Raw genomic sequence first — 23,547 nt, forward strand, 5'->3', positions numbered from 1 at the left:
GTCCAGAAATCATGTTGATGTTTGTTCACAAACCTAATGTTCTCCAGGTGTGCAACCAGTCGTAGCCTAAATATTCTTTCCAGTATTTTACAGGGGATGCTTGTCAGTGATACAGGTCTATAGTTAAGTGCCTCCTCCCTATCACCTTTCTTGAAGATCGGCACGACATTTGCCTTCTTCCAGCAACTGGGCAATTCTCCCGTCATAAGTGACTCATTAAAGATCATTGCCAGAGGCACGCTGAGGGCCTGCGCTGCTTCTTTTAGTATCCACGGTGATACTTTGACTGGTCCAACTGCTTTAGTTGCATCTAGAGTTGTCAACTGTTTCATTACCTCCTCTGCTGTCACCTCTATATCTGATAGTCTTTCATCTAGGGTAACCCCTTCCAACAATGGGAGCTGCTCAGGCTCGGTAGTGAACACTCCATGGAAACTGGCATTCAGTGCCTCACAGATTTCCTTGACACTTTCAGTATATGCCCCCCTCTGTCTTCCTTAGTGTTGTCGCTTGGTCGTTCACCAACATTTTTCTTCTTATATGACTGTGTAGTAACTTAGGTTGTTTTTTTCGCTTTGATTGCAATATCGTTTGTGTGTGTGTGTGTGTGTGTGTGTGTACTCACCTAATTGTGCTTGCGGGGGTTGAGCTTTGGCTCTTTGGTCCCGCCTCTCAACTGTCAATCAACTGGTGTACAGATTCCTGAGCCTACTGGGCTCTATCATATCTGTGGTGTTGTGTGTTACTGAGGAAGTCTTGGTTGTACGGTTGATATAAAGCCATTGCTTGGTTATTGACTTTAATACTTAAACTGATACATGACTAGTAGCTTCCAAGCTGGTAGCGTCCTGTACGCTCTCTTGTTTACCTCTCTCTCTCTCTGGCGTCTCAGCCGCCGCACATAGAAAACGGATGGTACCATTTTCTGTGAACATGACATCCCTCCTTTTCTTTAAAAATGATGAATACAGGATGTCTACCATGCTTGTAGCACAAAACAAAGTTATTGACACAAAGTAAGTTTTAACATATCAAGAGATATTGCATACATTTAACATTAAGCACACAAAGAATTTTAACAACTTAATCTTTACCACAAAGGATTTCAATGTTAAAAATACATATGCAATGTTAAACAAACATGAAAGAAACTGTAATACAAAGTTACAAAATATTGATTGAGAGATCTGCATTATTGAAACAATATTAAATTTAGTTCAGCATAACAAGTAAATACTTTGCATTGCATAGGAACGCAATTAATCATCAAATCGTGTAGGGCGTTTAACATGACGTTTAGGACGAGAGTCCCCAAATACAATAACATCCCTCGATGAATTGTTTATTGAGTTATAGCTCGTTTTTTCTTTTTCCTTTGTATGACTTTTCACTTCATCATTTTCTACACTAGATGGAATCACTTTGAAATAGGCCATATTACGTGTTATACCATGATCTCTATTACTAGCTGTTACCATAGTTCCTTTTACACTTATCACTTTATATGGTTTTGTATCATATGGCATATCACGCTAAAGGAATATGCAAATATGGAAAATTAGGAGCAAAATGTCATTTTCTGCATCCTCGAAAATGCAGGAACATGTTGGCGAGGGGTACATGCCGTTTTGGAACAGGGTGTAGATACTTCCACCCTAAATTATGTCAATTTTCAATTAGGGACAAAAAATGCTACAATCTTCAGTGTCCGGAATTCCATGTGAGAGGTACAGAGCGTTATAGACGGGAAGATCAATATGACACTACTGGAAATTTTTTAGAGGAAGGCAGAAACAGAGTAGTAAATATAAGAGAGAGGAACAGTCAGATGGAACCACTACAGGATTACAGAGGGGAACGGAGATACCCACAAGACTGGAATTCAAATTATCAACAAGCACACAGGTACTACACCAGACAACACCCGTCCTACTACCAAAACTGGACGAATCACTTCCAAAACGACACACCCTGGACGCAAACACAGTGGCCTCCTTATCAGAGCCTCAGATATTAACACCAAGTAAGGCTTCCAGCACTTCCACTAACACGATAAAATCATTTATATTTGCCAACATCCAGGGTATAAAAACACGCAAAACCAACAAAGTTCAATTTATAGATGGTCTCCTTCATGAGGCAAATGCAGTGTTTGTAGCCCTAACAGAAACCCACACAAAGGACTACCATGATGGTGAAATATGGATCTCAGAGTACAATCTTTTCAGATGTGATAGGAAACACCGGCTTTAGGGTGGGGTCAGTCTCTACATCAAAGACACAATCATCTGCACTGAGCTGCTAAACACCTCAAATGATATGGTGGAAGTGCTGATAATCAAAATAGAGATTTTAAATGTAGTTATTGTCCTAGTATATAAGTCACCGGAGGCAAACCCTCAGCAGTTTAAAGACCAACTAATGAAAATAGAACACTGCTTGGAAAACCTCACAAATCCAGCTCCGAACATCATCCTGCTTGGGGACTTCAACCTACGGCACCTGAAATGGAAGCACCTGGCTAATACAGTAATATCAGAAAGAATACCAGGAAGTAGCCTAAATGAACAAGCACATGCAAATGACCTGCTACGGATGTGCGACAGGTTTGCCTTAAACCAGCAAATAGTAGAACCAACTAGGAAGGAGAACACGCTGGACCTCATTTTCACTAATAATGATGAATTGATCAGGAACATAATTATTACAAATACCTGTTACTCAGATCACAACTTAATTGAAGTTATGACAACCATGGGGAGTAGACCTTCAAAACCAGTCCAGATTCCCGGTGGAGGAGATTTCAGCAAATTCAACTTCAATAATAAACAGATAAACTGGGAGCAAATAAACCAGGACTTCACAGAAATAAACTGGGAAGAACAGCTAGAAAATGCAAACCTGAACCAGTACCTGGAAAAAATAAGCTCAGTAGCACTAGAAATATGTTCAAACCGCATACCTCTAAGAAAAAAGAGAAAGAGATGCAGATTGGAACGGGAACGTCGTTCCCTATATAGGCGAAGAAAACGAATCGCGGAACAACTTGAGAGTCGTACCCTATCTCAAGAACGGCAAAGAAGGTTAGGTAGAGAAATAGAAACAATTGAACGGAAGCTACAAGAATCATACAAAACCCAGGAGAGGCAAAGAGAGCAAAAGGCCATCAGTGAAATAGAAAGAAATCCGAAATATTTTTTCTCCTATGCAAAATCAAGATCAAAAACCACATCTAGTATCGGGCCCCTGCGAAAGGGAGATGGAACTTTCACCGATGACAACAAAGAAATGAGCGAGCTACTGAGGACGCAGTACGACTCTGTTTTCAGCGAGCCATTAAATACACTAAAGATTGATAACCCAAATGAATTTTTCATGGATAGGATACCAACATCAAATCATATATCAGACGTCACCCTATCCCCACTGGATTTTGAAGAAGCCATAAACAGTATGCCTATGCACTCTGCACCAGGCCCGGATTCTTGGAACTCCATATTCATAAAGAACTGTAAAAAACCACTATCGCAGGCCCTCCACATTCTGTGAAGACAAAGCCTAGATACTGGCGTTATTCCTGATATACTAAAAACAGCAGAGATAGCACCACTTCATAAAGGAGGAAATAAGGCAGAGGCAAAAAATTACATACCGATAGCGCTAACATCGCACATCATAAAAATTTTTGAGAGAGTGCTAAGAAGTAAAATCACAAAATACATGGAATCACAGCAACTCCATAACCCCGGACAACATGGTTTCAGAACAGGGCGCTCTTGCCTGTCGCAGTTGCTGGACCACTATGATATGGCATTAGATGCTATGGAAGACAAACATAACGCGGATGTAATTTACACAGATTTCGCAAAAGCTTTTGATAAATGTGACCATGGTGTTATTGCACATAAAATGCGTTCAAAAGGAATTACCGGAAAAATAGGCAGATGGATCTACAATTTCCTGACCAACAGAACCCAATGTGTAATAGTCAACAAAATAAAATCCAGCCCATCAACCGTGAAGAGCTCAGTCCCCCAGGGTACTGTGCTTGCTCCAGTACTTTTTCTCATCCTCATTTCGGACATAGACAAGAACACAACCTATAGCACTGTATCATCCTTTGCAGATGACACTAGGATCTTCATGAGAGTAGGCAACATAGAGGACACGGCGAACCTCCAGTCAGATGTAGATCAGGTCTTTCTATGGGCTACAGAAAATAATATGGTGTTTAACGAAGATAAGTTCCAGCTCATGCGCTATGGAAAAAATGAAAATATAAAAACGGAAACCACGTACAAAACTCAGGCAAATCATAACATAGAACGAAAAGGCAATGTAAAGGATCTGGGTGTACTCATGTCGGAAGACCTTACCTTTAAAGAACACAAAAAAGTAGCCGTCACAACTGCAAGAAAAATGACAGCTTGGATAACAAGAACTTTTCACACTAGAAATGCTATACCGATGATGATACTTTTCAAAACGCTTGTGCTCTCTAGAGTGGAGTACTGCTGCACAATGACAGCACCTTTCAAAGCTGGAGAAATTACTGACCTGGAGAGCGTGCAGAGATCCTTTACTGCTAGAGTCCACTCAATAAAACATCTAAACTATTGAGACCGACTAAAGAGCCTAAAACTGTACTTCCTTGAGCGAAGGCGGGAGAGGTACTTAATAATTTACACGTGGAAAATGTTAGAGGGGCTGGTCCCAAACCTGCACACAGAAATAACATCACATGAGACCAGAAGACATGGCAGGATGTGCAGAATACCCCCGTTGAAAAACATAGGTGCAACTGGTACTCTGAGAGAGAACTCTATCAACATCAGAGGTCCGAGACTGTTCAACACGCTTCCACTACACATAAGGGGCATAACTGGCCGACCCCTCACAGTGTTCAAGAGAGAACTGGATAAGCACCTCCAAAGGATACCTGATCAACCAGGCTGTGACTCGTACGTCAGGCTGCGAGCAGCCGCGTCCAACAGCCTGGTTGATCAGTCCGGCAACCAGGAGGCCTGGTCGACGACCGGGCCGCGGGGACGCTAAGCCCCGGAAGCACCTCAAGGTAACCTCAAGGTAGGTAGGTTCCCTCTTTTTTCTTTTTAACTAGAACAGTGTCTCCAACCTTTATGAATTGTTCGTTTGCACGTTGATCATGAGCAATTTTCATTTTGCCCTTGGCTAGTGCATCCTTCTGAGCGAGACGTTTATCCGTTACCTCGGCTGGCATGACAGGTAGTGAGATCCTCATAGGACGTCCAAATAAAAGTTCGCCAGGCGACTTGCCCAGTGTTCCATGCGGTGTTGCACGGTAGTTCCTGAGAAAAGCATACATAGCTTGTTTCCAGGATCGTCCTTCGGCATGAGCACAGCGTACCGCTTTCATGAGAGGTTGCATGAATCTCTCAACTTCTCCATTTGCTTGAGGATGTAGTGGCATCACACGGCGGTGTTTGAATCCAATATGCTCAGCAAAGTTGACGAAGTCTTGTCCATTGAATGGCGGTCCATTGTCCGTCTTGACAACTCCAGGAATGCCAAAGTTTGAAAAGATCTTGTAGAGTTTCGGGATGACGGCCTATGCAGGTGTGGAAGTGATGATTTTTACTTCTGGACAACGTGAGTGATCATCAATGACTACCATCAAGTACTCTCCAGTTGGTAGCAGTCTACAGAAGTCCATCGATACTTCCGTCCATGGTGCAGCAGGTAGTGGTGAAGGTTGTAGAGGTATTGGTCTTGAAGTATCCACTGCAGCTTGGCAAGGGACACAGGCATCATGCATGTCCTTTGCTTGACGATCAATGCCAGGAAACCACAACTTTTCTCGTAGCAGCTGTTTGGTCCTAACAAGACCTTGGTGTCCTTGATGTGCAAGCTTCAGAGCACGGTGCTGGAGAACAGCTGGAATAACGATACGAGTACCTTGCAGCTCGTTGTCGCGTTGTTGTGTAACACTTAATTCTGTCTGGATGCGTTCAAGTCCTTTGAATGCATCTCGGTCAACTCCTGAGGGTGGGATGCGTGGAAACTTTTTCTTAGTCAATGCATCCACTGTTGCTTGCAGAGTTGGGTCCTCTAGGGTTGCAGTACGGATTTCATCAAGAGTGAGAGCCTTAGGGACTGCATCACAGGTTACAGAGTGTACATATTCCTCGGCAACTTGCTGATGCTTGGTGATGGTGAAACTGTTGGCAGGATGTCGACTGATGTAATCAGCGGGATTGCCTGCACCCGGCTTGTATTTCACCATAAAGTTGTATGGTTGCAGACGAAGAGCCCATCTCTCAATGCGAGCTGGTGGTTTGGACTTTGGATTATTGAAGATGGTCTCCAACGGTTTGTGGTCAGTGACTATCGTGGTGAAGGGTGCACCAAGCAGATACACATTGAAGTGTTCACAGCCCCATACAAGAGCAAGAGCTTCCTTCTCTGTCTGACTGTATCGTTGCTCAACATCTGTGAGAGAACGGCTGGCGTAGGCAATTACTACTCTGGAATCTGGTTGACCAGGTTTGTGTTGGTCTAAAACAGCACCTAAACCAACAGGATTCGCATCCACCGTTAACTCAGTGTCCTTTGATGGATCAAAGTATGCAGCAGTCGCATTCTCTACTAGTGCATCTTTCACAGCATCAAATGCATTTTGCTCGATATCGCTCCAGTACCATGATGCATTTTTCTTCAGGAGCTCACGTAGAGGCTTCGTAATGGTAGCAAAATCTGGAATGAAGCGAGAACAGTAGTTTGCCATTCCCAGAAAACTATGTACTTCAGTGGATGTTGAAGGAGGTGCAGCATTCTTGATATCTGCAACTTTCTTAGTATCTGGAGACAGACCTTTGTCACTAAGTACAAGTTCAAAGAATTCAATTTTATGTTGATTGAACTCACACGTTGCTCGGCTTAGTGTCAGATTTTTGTCTCGTAGGCATTGCAATGTTGCACGAAGAGCTTTGTCGTGTTCAGCTTGGGTACGGCCATAAACAATGATGTCATCAGACATGTTGTCAGCATTAGGTATGTCTTGCAATACCTGGCTGATGATGTGATGGAATACCTCGGCAGCACTGTTAATACCAAAACTCAGGCGCTTGTACCTATACAGACCTCGATGTGTCGTAAACGTTGTGATGAAGCGGCTCTCATCATCAAGTTCAAGCTGATGATAGCCCTTGTTTAAATCTAACTTGCTGAATATAGTTGCACCATTCAAGCGGTAGATCATATCATCTACAGTCGGTGTAGGATGGCGTTCACGCATTATTGCCTTGTTGGGAACACGCATGTCCACACAAATGCGTATCTCATCTGGATTCTTCGGCTTTGGTGGAGTGACAATTGGGCTTACCCATGGTGTTGGGCCTGTTACTGGTTCAATGATATCTAGTTCCATCAGCCTATCCAGTTCGGCATCGACTTTCTTGCGAGTATGGAATGGTTGTCGGCGACGTGGTTGGGCAACTGGAATTACATCTGGGTTGATATGCAGATGTACTTTGCTATCAGTATAACAACCTATGGATTTAAATCGATCAGAAAATTCAGCAACAATAGCATCAACATTGTTTGCAGATTCCACTGCTACAGCATTAGAAAGCTGAAGTAGCCCCAATTTGGTTGAAGTCTTGTAACTGAGTAGAGACTCCTTTGCATTCCTAACAACATGGAATGTAGTAGTGAGCATTGCATTCTTTGACTTAATCTCTGCAGTGAAAGTTCCAATCACTGGCAAGGCTACCTTTGAAGCATAGGCAGTGGCTTTACCATTGTAGTTCTCAAGCTCTGGGAACTGTTTTTTAAATTTCTCATAGTGACATTCAGCAATGGTGTCAATATTTGATCCAGTGTCAATGAGAACTTTGAGACAAATACCAGCAATGTATACTATAGTCTCTGGGTTGTTTGGAAGATCATTCCATTTTGTGATTGATTGTACTCCATAAGTGTAATCACATTCACTGTCATCTGAGACTGGTTGTAATGACATGTTGTCTTGTACATTATTAACATTCTGGATATGAGGTGCAATATTGTGTTTGCCACCTCGACCCCTATGACCTGATCCTCGTACAGTGCTTTTATTCACTGACTGTGGTTTCTTTAGTGCAGAACGACACATAGCACCAAAATGACCTAGTTTTCCACACTCATAGAACTTCTTACCTTGAGCAGGACAAACATTATCTTGGTGTGGGTAGTCTCCTCCACAATTGTAACATTTATTGTTGACACCCTCTGATGTGGGTCGTTGTGACTGATTGAGTCTTGTTCCATGACTCCAGTTGTGATGTGGTTCTCGGCTCAATTTACTGTTAGGTTTGGCATGATATCTTCTTGGATCACGGTGTCCTCCCTGAACCTTAAGTACCTCATCACTGTTAGTAACAGTGGCAGAACCGTTGCTGGCACTGCACTCCATGACACGAGCATCACGTGCAGCATCTTCCATTCGACGAGCAATATCCAGTATCTTGGTAAGAGAACTTTCATCATCAACAAGTTCTAGAGCTCTTCGACGGAGACGTGTAGATGTGCATGTTTCAATTATTTGCTGTTTGATTTCTTTGTCAACATCAGCAAACTCACAATGGGCTGCTAAACCCTGCAGACGTGTGTGGTATTGATCCACAGTTTCATTAGAGAGTTGTTTGGCTCTCCTGAAATGCATAATTTCCATTGCAGTATTTTGTCTTGGTTTGAAGTGCTCAGTTAATTTGACTTTGGCAGTGTCATAATCTTTGGCACCACCAGTGTCTTTCAGTGTGTCAAAGATGTCACAAACTCTATCACCTGCATAATGAAGTAGAAAGGCACGCTTTCTTTCAGCACTTTTGATGTCAGAAACTATCAACAAATTTTCAAACCTTCTAAGCCTTTTGACCCACCTCTGTGACAGGTTTGTCTGGTCACAGTCAGGATCAAATGCAGGAAACTGAGGTATATTTGCCATTTTTTTACTGATTAAAAGTAAACTTATCACTTAAATGTTCCTCAGAATATTAAACACTTACTGCACTGTATATGTTAGTTAAGAATTCACTGTAATTACTTTAATTTTGCAAAGCACACAAGCATTTTAATGCAAAAGTTCACAGCAGAGCACACTACAGCAGCAACTGACTTCTTACCTAGCCCTTGTGTACATGTGGTGTTCCTACTCACAACAGCACAGCAGTTGTCAGCAGTTGTTAGCAGTTGGTACAGCAGTTGGCAGCAGTTGGTGCAGCTGTTGGTACAGCAGTTGGCAGCAATTGGCACAGCAGTTGGCACAGCAGTCAGTTCACAGCGTGAAGAATTGTGGCACAGAGCGCGTTTCGTATACATAACATCGGGTTTTGTATACAGCATCAAAGCGTCGTTTCGTACACAGCGTCGGCAGATTTCCAGATTCCTCAGTACACAGCTTGTCAGCACAGCATTGGTTAGCACACAGCATTGGTTAGCACACAGCATCGGTTAACACACAGCATTGGTTAGCACACAACATTGGTTAGCACACAGCATCGGTTAACACACAGCATTGGTTAGCACACAGCATTGGGTATGGTGCTCACAGACAGCTTCTCTTCCTCCTCCGGGCGAGACAGCATGCTTCTCCCTAGTGTTTTAAGCTGAACCAATGTGGTGTTGTGTGTTACTGAGGAAGTCTTGGTTGTAGGGTTGATGTAAAGCCATTCCTTGGTTATTGACTTTAATACTTAAACTGATACATGACTAGTAGCTTCCAAGCTGGTAGCGCCCTGTATGCTCTCTTGTTTACCTCTCTCTCTCTCTCTCTGGCGTCTCAGCCGCCGCACATAGAAAACGGATGGTACCATTTTCTGTGAACATGATAATATCTACATTGGAAACTGTGTATGGAGTCAACCTCCACCACATCACTGCCTAATGCATTCCATTATTAACTACTCTGGCACTGAAAAAATTCTTTCTAACATCGCTGTGGCTCATCTGGGTACTAAGTTTCCACCTGTGTCCCCTTGTTCGTGTCCCACCCATGCTGAAGGGTTTGTCTTTGTCCACCCTGTCAATTCCCCTGAGAGTTTTGTAGGTGGGTATCATGTCTGCCCTTACTCTTCTGTTTTCCAGGGATGTGAGGTTCAGCTCCTTTAGCCTTTCCTCGTAGCTCATTCCTCTCAGTTCCAGGACGAGCCTGGTGGCATACCGCTGAATCTTCTCTAGCTTTGTCTTGTGTTTAACTAGGTATGGACTCCAGGCTGGAGCTGCATACTCTAGGATTGGTCTTACATAAGTGGTATTCAGGGTTCTGAAAGATTCCTTACACAAGTTTCTAAAGGCAGTTCTTATGTTGGCCAGTCTAGCATATGCCGCTGATGTTATTCTTATGATGTGGGCCTCTGGGGACAGGTTCGGTGTGATATCAACCCCCAGATCTTTCTCTCTATTTGACTCTTGCAGGATTTCACCTCCCAGATGATACCTTGTGTTCAGCCTCCTGCTCCCTTCGCCTAATTTCATCACCTTGCACTTTCCTGAGCTACGCTTTAGCAGCCATTTTCTAGACCATTCCTCCAGTTTATCCAGGTCTATCAAGTTTATCCAGTTTATCCCGGTTGATATGGGCTGCAGAGGACAGGTCTGGCGTGATGTCAACCCCCAAGTCTTTTTCTCTCTCTAACGTGCAAAGAATTTCATCTCCCAGATAACACCTTGTATCTGGCCTTCTGCTCCCTACACCTATCTTCTTTACATTACATTTGCTTGGGTTAAACTCTAACAACCATTTGTTCGACCATTCCTGCAGCTTGTTCATGTCTTCTTGAAGCTTCAAGCAGTCCTCCTCTGTCTTAATCCTTCTCATAATTTTGGCATCGTCAGCAAACATTGAGAGAAATGAATCTATTCCCTCCGGGAGATCATTTACATATATCAGAAACAAGATAGGACCGAGTACAAAGCCCTGTGGGACTCCACTGGTGACTTCACGCAAATCTGAGGTCTCACCCCTCACCGTAACTCTCTGCTTCCTATTGCTTAGATACTCCCTTATCCACTGGAGCACCTTACCAGCTACACCTGCCTGTCCCTCCAGCTTATGTACCAGCCTCCTATGCGGTACTGTATCAAAGGCTTTCCGACAATCCAAGAAAATGCAGTCCTCCCAGCCTTCTCTTTCTTGCTTAATCTTTGTCACCTGGTCGTAGAATTCTATTAAGCCTGTCAGGCAAGATTTACCCTCCCTGAACCAATGTTGGCGATTTGTCACAAAGTCCCTTCTCTCCAGATGTGTTACCAGGTTTCTTCTCCTGATCTTCTCCATCACCTTGCATGGTATACAAGTCAAACTCATGTGTGTGTGTGTGTGTGTGTGTGTGTGTGTGTGTGTGTGTGTGTACTCACCTAGTTGTGTCTGCAGGATCGAGCATTGACTCTTGGATCCCGCCTTTAGAGCATCGGTTGTTTACAGCAATGACTCCTGTCCCATTTCCCTATCATACCTGGTTTTAAAATTATGAATAGTATTTGCTTCCACAACCTGTTCCTGAAATGCATTCTATTTTCCCACTACTCTCACGCTAAAAGAAAACTTCCTAACATCTCTGTGACTCATCTGAGTTTCAAGCTTCCATCCATGTCCCCTCGTTCTGTTACTATTCCGTGTGAACATTTCGTCTATGTCCACTCTGTCAATCCCTCTGAGTATCTTATACGTTCCTATCATGTCCCCCCTCTCCCTTCTTTTTTCTAGTGTCGTAAGGCACAGTTCCCTCAGGCGCTCCTCATACCCCATCCCTCGTAGCTCTGGGACGAGTCTCGTTGCAAACCTCTGAACCTTTTCCAGTTTCATTATATGCTTCTTCAGATGGGGACTCCATGATGAGGCGGCATACTCTAAGACTGGCCTTACGTAGGCAGTGTAAAGCGCCCTAAATGCCTCCTTACTTAGGTTTCTGAATGATGTTCTAACTTTTGCCAGTGTAGAGTACGCTGCTGTCGTTATCCTATTTATATGTGCCTCAGGAGATAGATTAGGTGTTACGTCCACCCCCAGGTCTCTTTCACGCGTCGTTACAGGTAGGCTGTTCCCCTTCATTGTGGTCTGTCCCTTTGGTCTCCTATCTCCTAGTCCCATTTCCATAACTTTACATTTGCTCGTGTTGAATTCCAGTAGCCATTTCTCTGACCATTTCAGTGTGTGTGTGTGTGTGTGTGTGTGTGTGTGTGTTCACCTAGTTGTATTCACCTAGTTGTGCTTGCTGGGTTGAGCTCTGCTCTTTCGGCCTGTCTCTCAACTGTCAATCAACTGTTTCTACTACTACTACTATTTTTTATTCCACACGACACACACACACACCCCAGGAAGCAGCCCGTGACAACTGACTAACTCCCAGGTACCTATTTACTGCTAGGTAACAGGGGCATAGGGTGAAAGAAACTCTGCCAATCGTTTCTCGCCGGCGCCCAGGATCGAACCCGGGAACACAGGATCACGTGTACAGCGTGCTGTCTGCTCGGCCACCGGACGTGTGTGTGTGTGTGTGTGTGTGTGTGTGTGTACTCACCTAGTTGTGCTTGCGGGGGTTGAGCTTTGGCTTTTTGGTCCCGCCTCTCAACTGTCAATCAACTGGTGTACAGATTCCTGAGCCTAATGGGCTCTATCATATCTACATTGGAAACTGTGTATGGAGTCAGCCTCCCCACATCACTGCCTAATGCATCACTTTCCTGATTTGAACTTTAGCAGTCATTTTCTAGACCATTCCTCCAGTTTATCCAGGTCATCCTGTAGTCTCTGTCTATCTTCATCTGTCTTGATTCTTCTCAAAATTTTTGCATCATCAGCAAACATTGAGAGGAATGAGTCAATACCCTCCGGAAGATCGTTTACATATATTAGAAACAGGATGGGTGCAAGTACTGAGCCCTGTGGGACTCCGCTGGTGACATCTCGCCATTCTGATGTCTCCCCCCTCACCTTAACTCGCTGTTTCCTGTTGCTTAAGTACTCCCTTATTCACTGGAGCACCTTCCTTTTTACTCCTGCTTGTTGCTCCAACTTTTTTAACAGCCTTTTATGGGGTACTGTGTCAAAGGCTTTCTGGCAATCCAAGAAATGCAGTCGGCCCACCCTTCTCTTTCCTGTTTAATTTTTGTTACCTGCTCATAAAATTCTATTAAACCTGTGAGGCACGATTTACCATCCCTGAACCCATGTTGGTGGTGCGTTACAAATTTATTTCCCTCCAGATGCTCTACGAGCCTTTTCCTCACAATCTTCTCCATCACCATGCATGGCATACAAGTTAAGGAAACTGGCCTGTAGTTCAGTGCCTCTTGCCTGTCACCCTTCTTGTATATTGGGACCATGTTAGCTGTCTTTCAACTTTCTGGTAAGTCTCCTATTTCCAGTGACCTGTTATACACCATAGAGAGTGGCACACTTAGTGCTTCTGCCCCTTCCTTTAGTATCCATGGTGAGATTCTGTCAGGCCCAACAGCCTTTGTCACATCCAGCTCCAGCAGACACCTTTTGACCTCATGACTGGTGAGGTCAAATTTCTCCAAGGTTGCTTGGTTTCCCGCCTCCTCATTTAGTGCAGGGGTTTCTCCTTGTTCTATTGTGAAGACCTCCTGGAATCTCTTGTTGAGTTCTTCACACACCTCCTTGTCATTCTCTGTGTATCTGTTCTCCCCTTTTCGCAGCTTCATCACTTGTTCCTTCACTGCTGTTTTCCTCCTGATTTGGCTGTAGAGCAGCTTTGGTTGGGTCTTTGCTTTACTCGCGATGTCATTTTCAAACTGTGTGTGTGTGTGTGTGTGTGTGTGTGTGTGTGTGTGTGTGTGTGTGTACTCACCTATATGTACTCACCTATATGTGCTTGCAGGATCGAGCATTGACTCTTGGATCCCGCCTTTCTAGCTATCGGTTGTTTACAGCAATGACTCCTGTCCCATTTCCCTATCATACCTAGTTTTAAAAGTATGAATAGTATTTGCTTCCACAACCTGTTCCCCAAGTGCATTCCATTTTTCTACTACTCTCACGCTAAAAGAAAACTTCCTAACATCTCTGTGACTCATCTGAGTTTCCAGTTTCCACCCATGTCCCCTCGTTCTGTTATTATTACGTGTGAACATTTCATCTATTTCCACTTTGTCAATTCCCCTGAGTATTTTATATGTCCCTATCATATCTCCTCTCTCCCTTCTTTTCTCTAGTGTCGTAAGGTTCAGTTCCTTCAGCCGCTCTTCATATCCCATCCCTCGTAACTCTGGGACAAGCCTCGTCGCAAACCTCTAAACCTTCTCCAGTTTCTTTATGTGTTTCTTCAGGTGGGGGCTCCATGATGGCGCGGCATACTCTAAGACGGGTCTCACGTAGGCAGTGTAAAGCGCCCTAAAAGCTTCCTCATTTAGGTTTCTGAATGAAGTTCTAATTTTCGCCAGTGTAGAGTATGCTGCTGTCTTTATCCTATTTATATGTGCCTCAGGAGTTAGATTAGAAGTCACATCCACTCCCAGGTCTCTTTCTCGAATCGTTACAGGTAGGCTGTTCCCCTTGTGTGTGTGTGTGTGTGTGTGTGTGTGTGTGTCCTTAGCCATAAAGGAGAGTGAAAAATAAAGATAAGTACATGGAAATTTTTTAATATTGGCACTATAATACAATGAAATGTTAATTGAAAATTTAATATGTAGACCAGTTATGGTAATACATCAGAAAATGACATCTTCATAGCATCAAGCCGGTGTAAATCGTGCAAGACATTTTGTATACCTTTTGTGAAGAAATTCGTGTACCTTGAAGTTATGCATTATACCTCGTCCACACTTCATCATAGTACAATAATAAATCAGTATGAGCATGACTTAATGGTTTATGAAGCTTTTATCCAATGTTCATTGTTTGATTCAAGAGAGCTGGCCAACCGAACCAGGCGTCAATACTTCTAATACCCAGGAACTTGTAGCCTTGTTTCTTCATGAATTCGAGAAGAGTCTGGAAGCCCTCTGGAATGTGGTTGATCTCCACACACATAAGGCGGATTTTGATCTTGTCCCAGGGGATCGTTCTCAATACCTGTTACATGAAATATCAAGAATTAGAATACTTATTAACTTTAAAGCGATTGGTTCAACTTGGCAACCATAATGTAATGACTGCAATATGCTAATGTGACAAATAATGAAGATTGAATTGGTCACGTGTTAATTAGGTAAAAATACTAATTAATCAAATGGATAACGTCTCCCTATCATAGTGAACAAACTACACACACACACACACACACACACACACACACACACACACACACACACACACACACACACACACAAACACAGGGGGGGGGCCCTGGTAGCCTGGTGGATAGCGTGCAGGACTCGTAATTCTGTGGCGCGCGTTCGATTCACGCACCAGACAGAAACAAATGGGCAAAATTTCTTTCACCCTGAATGCCCCTGCTACCTAGCAGTAAATAGGTAGGAGTTAGTCAGGTGTCACGGGCTGATTCCTGGGGTGAGTGTGTGTGTCGTGTGGAATAAAAAAAATGTTAGTAACCCAGTAAATAGTAAAAATAAAAAAAACCCAGAACTAAGAGGCATGAGTTACGAGGAAAGGCTGCGGGTAATGCACCTTACGACACTGGAAGACAGAAGAGTAAGGGGAGACATGATCACAACCTAAAAAATCCTCAGGGGATTCGACCGGGTAAACAAGGATAAACTATTCGGTACTGGTGGGACGCGAACAAGGTAACACAGGTGGAAATTGAGTACCCACATGAGCCACAGAGACGTTGGAAGGAACTTTTTCAGTGTCAGAGTAGTTAACGGATGTTGACCAGACCACACACTAGAAGGTGAAGGGACGACGACGTTTCGGTCCGTCCTGGACCATTCTCAAGTCGATTGTGCAAAGATTGGGGGCCGTGTATAACAAATCTGTTATACACAGTTATGTGGGACTGTGTATAACAAATCACTGGCAACAGGTGAACTGCCAAAAACTTGGAAGACGGATGGAATGCATTAGGCAGTGATGTGGTGGAGGCTGACTCCATACACAGTTTCAAATGTAGATATAAAAAAGCCCATAGGCTCAGGAATCTGTACACCAGTTGATTGACAGTTGAGAGGCGGGACCAAACAGCCAAAGCTCAACCCCCGCAAGCACAAATAGGCGAGTACACCCCCCCCACACACACACACACACTCACACACACATTATATATGTAAATGATCTTCCAGATGGTATAGAATCATTCCTCTCATTGTTTGCTGATAATGCAAAAATTATGAGGAGGATTAATACGGAGGAAGACAGTATGAGACTACAAGATGACCTAAACAGACTGCATGAATGGTCCAACAAATTGCTTCTAAAGTTCAACCCGAGTAAATGTAAGGTAAAGAAATTAGGCATTGGAAACAGGAGGCCAGACACAGGATACAGAATGGGAGATGAAGTCCTTCATGAAACGGACAGAGAGAAGGATCTAGGAGTTGATATCACACCAACCCTGTCTCCTAAAGACCACATCAAAAGAATAACATCTGCGGCATACGCGAGGCTGGCTAACATCAGAACTGCCTTCAGGAACCTGTGTAAGGAATCATTCAGAACCTTGTATACCACATATGTAAGACCAATCCTGGAGTAATGCGGCCCCAGCTTGGAGCCCGTACCTTGTCATGCACAAGGCAAAGCTTGAAAAAGTTCAGAGATATGCCACTAGGCTAGTCCCAGAACTAAGAGGCATGAGTTACGAAGAAAGGCTGCGAGAAATGCAGAACGACTCTGACATAAAGGAAATTGGTTTTGAAGCTCCCTGTGGGAATGAGCGATCACAGCGTTCTGATGTTTGAGTATCTGGTCGAAGAAGGGTTAATGTACTCAAGGAATGGCCCAGAAAACAAAAGGCTGGCATTCCGAAAAGGAAAATATGAGGAGATAAGAAAATTCCTATCAGATATAACTTGGGAAACAGAGCTCAGTGGAAAGACGGCCCAAGACATGATGAACTACATCACACAGAAGTGTAAGGAGGCAGCAGACAAGTTCGTCTAAGTCCAGAAAGAAAGAAATGAAAATCAGATGAGAAACAAATGGTTTAATCAGAGATGTAAGCTAGCTAAGCATATAAGTAAAAGGACGTGGAGAAACTGCAGAAATAATAGGACACTAGTGAGCAGAGAAAGATACCAGAGCGCCAGGAATGAATATGTCAGGGTGAGGAGAGAGGCAGAAAGACAATATGAAAATGATATAGGAAGCAAGGCAAAGACAACCCAAATTGCTGCACAGTCACATCAGGAGAAAAACATCATTGAAGGAACAGGTAATGAAACTGAGGATAGAAGCAGACGAATTCACTACAAACGACAAGGAGGTGTATGAGGAATTCAATAAGAAATCTCAGGTGGTCGTCACAGTAGAGCAAGGGGAAGTCCCGGAGATAGAAAAGGGAAGACCTAACCAAACACCACCAGATGAGTTTGTAATTACCAGTGGGGAGGTAAGGAAGCATCTGCTAGAGTTGGAAGTGACAAAGGCTATAGGCCCGGATGGAATCTCACCTTGGACACTGAAGTAAGGAGCTGAAGCTCTGTGTCAGCCACTCGCCACTGTGTATAATAAATCACTGGCAACAGGTGAACTGCCAAAAACTTGCAGGACGGCTAATGTAGTGCCGATATTCAAGAAGGGTGATAGACAGGAGGCATTGAACTACAGGCCAGTGTCACTAACCTGCATACCATGCAAAGTGATGGAGAAGATTGTGCGAAAAAAAACTAGTGGAACATCTGGAGCGGAAGAACTTTGAATCAAAACATCAGCATGGGTTCAGGGATGGCAGCTCATGCCTCACAGGATTGATTGAATTCTATGACCAGGCAACAAAGATCAGGCAAGAAAGATAGGGATGGGCAGACTGCATACTTTTGGAGTACCAGAAAGCCTTTGAGACAGTACCACATAAGAGGCTGATGCATAAACTGGAGATGCAGGCAGGAGTGAGAGGGAAGGTACCCCACTGGATAAGAGAGTACTTAAGCAACAGAAAACAGCGAATCACTGAGGGGTGAGGTCTTGGAATGGCGAGATGTAACCTGTGGAGTCCCTCAGGGGTCAGTCCTTGGACCTATACTGTTCCTGATATATGTAAATGATCTCACAGAGAATAGACTCGTTCCTCTCAATGTTTGCGAACGATGAGGAGGAGGATTAAAATTATGAGGAGGATTAAAATGGAGGAATATATTATGAGGCTACAAGATGGCCTAAACAAATTGAATGAATCGTCCAACAAATGGCTACTAAAGTTTAACCCAAGTAAACGTAAGGTAATGAATCTATGGGGAGCAAATAAGAGACCAGACACTGGATACAGAATGGGAGAGAAAGTCCTTCACGAGACGAACAGAGAGAAAAATCTAGGGATTGATATCACACCAAACCTGTCTCCTGAACCCCACATCAAAAGAATAACATCAGCGGCCTATGCGAGGCTGGCTAACATCAACAGGAAGAAAATAAAATGGTATGAGAATGATTACATAAAGATGCTTAACGCAAATGTGCGAGACATGAGTAGAGAGTACCGGAGACATCCCACTGAAAGTAACCAAGAATTGTTTAAAACTGTGTGTCAAGTAGCCAGGGAAGAGAAGATTAAAGAGCGGGAAAGACAATGGCTTGAGTTCACTAGCTCTATTGGACGGGAAACATCTGCAAGACAAGTGTGGGCAAAAATTCAGATAGCTAAGGGGGGCAGAGCCCGGCCTGCGGCTCACAAAGACCCCCAGGGTAAGGCTGAGGAACTAATTCACAAGTGGAGTGATGCAGCAGCATCCTCCTCCTCCCTCCCTGCAGAAATCAGCAGGGAACAGCTCCTGCGACATGATGACAGAAGAATTAGGATAACAAGAGCACTGTCTAGTGATGACGAATATGGGGAACCAATAATGCCCAAGAAGTAAGGGGCGCGATGAAAAAGGGTAAAAGTACAGCACCTGGTGAAGATGGCGTCACCTACGACATACTCAATGCACTGTGTGAAGTGTCTGGGAATCCACTACTCCACCTGTTTAACAAGTCATTCCTAAGTGGAGTGTTGCCCACACAATGGAAACACGCAATAATTATTCCCATACCGAAGCCTAATGACCCTGGTAATTACAGACCTATCAGCCTCGTGTCATGCACTTGCAAGATGCTTGAAAGGATCATCCTAAACCGACTGTTGCACAAAATAGGCAGGTTAGGGGAGGGAGTCAATGGATTTGTTAAAGGACGGAGCACAGCAAATTGTATAGTTAATTACTTGGCTAATGACACGGCTAGGTACTCTGTATTTGTTGACATCAAAGGAGCCTTCGACAAAGCACAGGGGATTGCGATCCTGGACGAGCTTGCATGCATGGGTGTCAAGGGGAGACTCATGAAATGGGTTGAAGACTACCTCACAGGAAGGAAAGCCAAGGTTTGCTTCAATGGAGCAGTCTCCAGAACAATGAATATGGAACTCGGGACCCCCCAAGGCGGAGTCTTAAGCCCTACACTATTCAATGTACTTATGAACGCCATTGCAAATATTGATTTTCCGGAAGGAACACAACAAGTGGGATATGCAGATGATGTCCTAATACAAGCTCCCACCTTGGGAAAAATTGAACAGTCCATTGAACTCCTCGGAAGGAAATGTATTGAGCTCGGTTTCACTCTCTCCACAAACAAGACGAAGGCATACTCCCATCACAAGCGGAGAGCAAATGAAGAACTGCAAATTAATGGTGTAACACTTGAATGGGTTGACCACTATCGGTACCTTGGCGTCACTGTCGGCTCTAACAAGGGAAAGAAAGAGGAGCTCAATCAACTCATAGGAACATGCAAAAGTCGACTCAGGGTACTGAAAGCTATGACCTGGAATGGACATGGAGCCTCTATTGCCGTGCTTAAAGTGATGTACACAGCCTATGTGCGCTCCGTCATAGACTATGCCGCACCAGTACTGTGCACCTACTCCCAAAGCGATATGAAAAGGCTTGAAAGCATTCAAATTGAAGCCATGACAATCATTCTTGGGGTTCCAAGAACTGCCAAAACGTCTAATCTACGAGAGGAGTTGTCCCTTCCCAGTGTTAAAAGCAGAATTCAGGAGCTGAATGCTAAGCTTGCAATTAGGATAGCCAGAGATCCCCATTACAATGATATTGCCAAGAAAAAACTGAGCTCTGTGCTACTTTCAGGGGGAAACAGGAGAAGCAAAAAATGGCATCACAGAGCAGTCTGCTACCTTGAAGAGCTTCACCTGCTTGAGCAAGCCCGTGAGCTCCTGCCTGTAGAGAGGTTACCTCCCTGGGAGGATGACTCATGCAAGATCATCATCAATGAAATGGCAATGAAAAAATCCAACATGATACCACAAGAAATGAGGCACAAGTATCTCGAGGAAATTTATAAAGAAGCCGGAGATGAACTAGATCAAATCTACACTGACGGGTCATCTAATCCTATCAATGGCAGGGCTGGTGCAGCATACACGGTAATCAAGGATAATACCTTCCAACGCAGAAATGAAGAAAAAGCACGTATTGAGAACTATGCCTCTTCAACGCAAGCAGAGCTAACTGCCATTGTTATGGCGTTAAGGTTTCTTGGACGGAACACTAATGGTGTAGTGATTTGCACCGATTCAAAAGCAGCACTGCAAAGCCTAAGTAAAAATCAGGCAGAAAATCTTGCAATAGTCGCTGAAATCAAGAGAGCTGTGAGAGTACTTACCAATCAGGGAAGAGTCATCAAGTTTCTGTGGATCCCCTCCCATGTTGGAATATGTGGAAATGAACGAGCAGATGTGCTGGCTGCTGAAGGCGCTGAAGGAGACCATATTGAATACTTCATACCCAAGACTCAACTACAAATTAGAGGTATTGTCAGGCAACATCACCGTGACAAGGTAACTGAGGAAAGGAGGATAGAAGCACAAACCAGTGAATCTGTACGATGGTACAACATGGTTGCAGCTGGCAATCCCAATCAGTATGGCCGAAGGGAGGACGACGAGGGAGAGAATCAGTAATAGCGAGAATCCGTCTTGGATATAAATATCCATGGAGATTTGGAATGGAAACAACAGTTGATCAGCGAAGTTGCAGAATCTGTGGTGAGAGTGATGGACACCGCCTTGACCACTATCTACGTGAATGTGAACACCTGAGAGACATTAGGAATAACTGTAGAATAATAAACCCCACATTGTTTGAGTTAGGAAAACACTATTTGTCAAATATTGATACTGTTCTTAAAAGATTTCCCCATTTTGCACCCGCAAGATAACGAAAGCTTTTAAGGGTTGATAAATGTTAATCTTCTTGTTTGAGGAGCTGTTCACTTGAGACAGTTAGGCAAGTCCCAGCTGTGTCTGGGTACAAGTGACAGGATGAACAACCCAGCGGGTTTTCTTCCTATTGGGGAGTGTTGTACATTCTGCTATGGCGGTATGTTCACTCACAAGATGAGTGGCGCTGCCCAATAAACTCGCCCCTCGGGGCAAAATTTAAAAATTTAAATCAGAACTGCCTTCAGAAACTTGTGTAAGGAATCTGTCAGAACCTTGTATACCACATGTGTAAGGCCAATCCTGGAGTATGCGGCCCAAGCATGGAGCCCGTACCTAGTCAAGCACAAGACGAAACTGGAAAAAATTTCATAAGTATGCCACTAGGCTAGTTCAAGAACTAAGAGGCAGGAGTTACGAGGAAAGGCTGAGGGAACTGCAACTCACGTCGCTGAAAAACAGAAGAGCTCGGGGAGACATGATCACCACATACAAGATTCTCAAGGGGAATTTACAGGGTAGACAAGGATGGATTATTTAACATGGTTGTACACACACAAGGGGACACAGGCGGAAGCCGAGTACCCAAATGAGCCACAGGGAAGTTAGAAAGAACTTTTTCAGTGTCAGGGTAGTTAGTAAATAGAATGTACTAGGAAGTGATGTGGTGGAGGCTGACTCCATACACAGTTTCAAATGTAGATATGATATAGCCCAGTAGGCTCAGGAATCTCTACACCTGTTGATTGACGGTTGAGAGGCGGGACCAAGTAGCCAGAGCCCAACCCCCGCAAGCACAACTTGGCGAGTACACACGCGCTCACACACACACACACACACACACACACACACACACACTCACACCGGGGGCGTCGGTGGCTGTACAGATAGCACGCTGTACACGTAATCCTGTGGTCCGGGTTCGATTCCCGGCACTGGCGAGAAACAATGGGCAGAGTTTTTATCACCCAATCTATCACTATCTATCACCCAAGGGTAAGTCACAATAACGTGGCTGAAGTATGATGACCAGACCACACACTAGAAATTGAAGAGACGACGACGTTTCGGTCCGTCCTGGACCATTCTCAAGTCGATTGTCTTGACTTGAGAATTGTCGTTTCGGTCCGTCCTGGACCATTCTCACAATCGACTTGAGAATGGTCCAGGACGGACCGAAACGTCGTCGTCTCTTCAATTTCTAGTGTGTGGTCTGGTCATCACCCAAGGGTAGCCTTGGAAGCCGCACCCAATTGCCGTGGGAAAGGAGAAAGCGGATAAACGGCGGGGAGATCAACACCCACTGCTAGATTATGACATGTCAGTCAGTCCGACCGGCGCAGATCACAGTCCAAGCGCCGTATACTGCATTAGAGTCCTCTGTTGGGGATCGCGACACTCGTCCCCGACATCTTTCTTCCTTGTCCCCGGCCGCTCAGTGGCGTCCGGCACCCACACCATAAAGAGAGAGAGAGAGAGAGAGAGAGAGCAGGCAAAGACTCTGCTCCTCTCGTTGACAGGGCCGGCGCCTGCTACTCTGGCGGCGTCTTGTGCTGGGTTTTCCTTGACACGCTTCCCAGTGGGCCCTCCCCTTCATTCTACTGTAAACGTAAATGTACGTGTGCGGCAGAGAAGGAAAGGGAATGAAAAATAAGAGAGAGAGAGAAAGAGGAAAAAAAAGTATATCTATGTCTTCTAACCCAAGTCGAAACACTTTCAAAGAATACCTGATCAACCAGGCTGTGATTCGTACGTCAGGTTGCGAGCAGCCGCGTCCAACAGCCTGGCTCATCACTCCAGCAACCAGGTGGCCTGGTCGACGACCGGGCCGTGGGAACCCTAAGCCCCGGAAGCACCTCAAGGTAACCACCCTGATGCCCCTGTTACCTAGTAGTAAATAGGTACCTGGGAGTTAGACAGCTGTTACGGGCTGCTTCCTGTGTGTGTGTGTGTGTGTGTGTGTGTGTGTGTGTGTGTGTGTGTGTGTGTGTGTGTGTGTGTGTGTGTGTGTGTGTGTGTGTGTGTGTGTGTGTGGTGTGAAAAAATAAAACAAATTTTAGTAGTTAGTAGCAGTTGATTGATTGATAGTTGAGAGGCGAGCCAAAAGAGCAGAGCTCAACCCTCGCAAGCACAACTAGGTGAATACACACACACACACCAACCCGTCCTCTTAAAAATAACGTCACTTTTCGCTCGTTTGCGCGCTATGGCCAAATTTGGACGTAATTTG

The 23,547-nt window shown here is 44.3% G+C and overlaps 2 protein-coding genes across 2 annotated transcripts in view; one reads left to right on the forward strand and one right to left on the reverse strand.

The window, feature by feature from the left end:
* LOC138365506 (protein Star-like) overlaps nucleotides 1-23,547 on the forward strand; it is a 499,513-nt gene that overhangs the window by 31,794 nt on the left and 444,172 nt on the right. The gene's annotated exons all lie outside the window — the stretch shown is intronic.
* Nucleotides 14,604-23,547, reverse strand: part of LOC138365763 (uncharacterized) — a 192,936-nt gene continuing 183,992 nt past the window's right edge. Inside the window, exon 5 of the mRNA XM_069326228.1 lies at nucleotides 14,604-15,052. The gene's annotated coding sequence lies outside the window, so the exon portion shown is untranslated. The remainder of the gene's footprint in view (nucleotides 15,053-23,547) is intronic.

Source organism: Procambarus clarkii, chromosome 17, assembly GCF_040958095.1.
Source record: "Procambarus clarkii isolate CNS0578487 chromosome 17, FALCON_Pclarkii_2.0, whole genome shotgun sequence".
NCBI classification, from domain to species: domain Eukaryota; kingdom Metazoa; phylum Arthropoda; class Malacostraca; order Decapoda; family Cambaridae; genus Procambarus; species Procambarus clarkii.